Source organism: Xylocopa sonorina, unplaced genomic scaffold (genome assembly GCF_050948175.1).
Source record: "Xylocopa sonorina isolate GNS202 unplaced genomic scaffold, iyXylSono1_principal scaffold0328, whole genome shotgun sequence".
Lineage (NCBI taxonomy): Eukaryota > Metazoa > Arthropoda > Insecta > Hymenoptera > Apidae > Xylocopa > Xylocopa sonorina.
Window position 1 is genome coordinate 129,490 of NW_027490399.1, and position 2,294 is coordinate 131,783.

The following is a 2,294-nucleotide window of genomic DNA, read 5'->3' on the forward strand; positions in this document are numbered from 1 at the left end:
TGCCACACTTCCTTGCTAGGAAATAGCGTTTTCAGATGTCTACGTGTCGTAGCAATAGAGTTCTAATGCTACTTAAATCGCGATATCGCATCAAATTTCTATGTTTCATCATAAGATATAATATTCATTGTGGAGTGTTATGTATACCTCGTATTCACTTGAAAAGAATGTCAGTACGACACTTGCTTGCTAGGAAGTAGCGGTCGCAGATGTCTACGTACCGAAGCAATAGTGTTCTAATTCTTCTTAAAACGCGGTATCGCCCCGCATTTCTATGTTTCATGACAAGATATAATATTCATTGTGCAGTGTTATGTATACCTCATATTCACTTCAAAAGAATGAAAATGCGACACTTCCTTGCTAGGAAATAGCGTTTGCAGATGTCTACGTATCCAAGCAATAGAGTTCTAATGCTTCTTAAAACGAGATATCGCATCTCATTTCTATGTTTCAAGAAAATATAAAATATTCATTGCGAAGTGTTATGTATACCTCGCATACACTTCAAAAGAATGTAAATTCCACACCTCCTTTCTAGGAAATGCGTTTCCAGATGTCTACGTATCGAAGCTACACAGTTCTTATGCTTCTTAAAAAGCGTTATCGCATCGCAGTTCTATGATTCATGATAAGATATATTTATTCATTGCGAAATGTTATGTATACCTCGTCTACATTTCCAAAGAATGTAAATGCAACACATCCTTGCTAGGAAATATCGTTTCCAGATGCCAACATATCGAAGCAATAGAGTTGTAATCCCTCTTAAAACGCGAAATCGCATCTCAGATCTATTTTGCATGATATAATATAATATTCTTTGCATAGTGTTACGTATACCTCGTCTACACTCCAAAAGAATGTAAATGCGACACTTCCCTGCTAGGAAATAGCGTTTGCAGATATCTCCGTATCAAAGCAATGGAGTTCTAATTCCTTTTAAATCGCGATATCGCATCTCATTTCTATGTTTCGTGATAAGATATGATATTCATTGCGAAGTGTCACTTATATCAAGCATACACTTCATATTAATGTAAATGCGACACTCCCTTTCTATAGGAAATATCATTTGCAGATGTTTACGTATCGGGGCAATAGAGTTCTGACGCTTCTTATAAGGCGATATCGCATCTCACTTCTATGTTTCATGATAAGATATAATATTCATTATGGAGTATTATGTATACCTCGTATTCACTTCAAAAGAATGTAAATGCGACACTCCCTTGCTAGGAAATAGCGTTTGCAGATGTCTACGTATCGTAGCGATAGAGTTCTACTGCTTCTTAAAACGCGAAATCGCATCTCACTTCTATGTTTCATGATAAGATATAATATTCATTGCGAAGTGTCATGTATATCACGTATTCACTTCAGAAGAATGTAAAAGCGGCACTTTCCTAGCTAGCAAGTAGCCCTTGCAGATGTCTACGTATCGTAGCAATGGAGTTCTAGTGCTTCTTAAAGCACGATATCGCATCTCATTTCTATGTTTCGTGATAAGATATAATATTCATTGCGAAGTGTCATGTATACCTCGTATTCACTTCAAAAGAATGTAAATGCGACACTTCCATGCTAGGAAATAGCGTTTGCAGATGTCTCCGCATCGAGGCCATAGAGTTCTAAAGCTTCTTAAAACGCGATATCGCATCTCTCTTCTATGTTTCATGATAAGATATAATATTCATTGCAAAGTGTCATGTATACCTCGTATTCTCTCCAAACGATTGTAAATGCAACACTTCCTTCCTACGAATTAGCTTATTCAGATGTCTACGTATCGTAGCAATACAGTTCTAATGCTACTTAAATTGCGATATCGCATCTCATTTCTATGTTTCGTGATAAGGTATAATATTCATTGCGAAGTGTCATGTACACCTCGTATTCACTACAAAAGAATGTAAATGCGACACTGCCATGCTAGGAAATAGCGTCTGCAGATGTCTACGCGTCGAGGGAAAACAGTTCTAATGCTTCTTAGAACGCGATATCGCATCTCTCTTCTATGTTTCATGATAAGATGTAATATTCATTGCGAACTGTCATCTATACCTCGTATTCTCTCCAAACGATTGTAAATGCGACACTTCCTTGCTAGGAAATAGCGTTTTCAGATGTCTACGTATCGTAGCAATAGAGTTCTAATGCTACTTAAATCGCGATATCGCATCAAATTTCTATGTTTCATCATAAGATATAATATTCATTGTGGAGTGTTATGTATACCTCGTATTCACTTGAAAAGAATGTCAGTACGACACTTGCTTGCTAGGAAGTAGCGG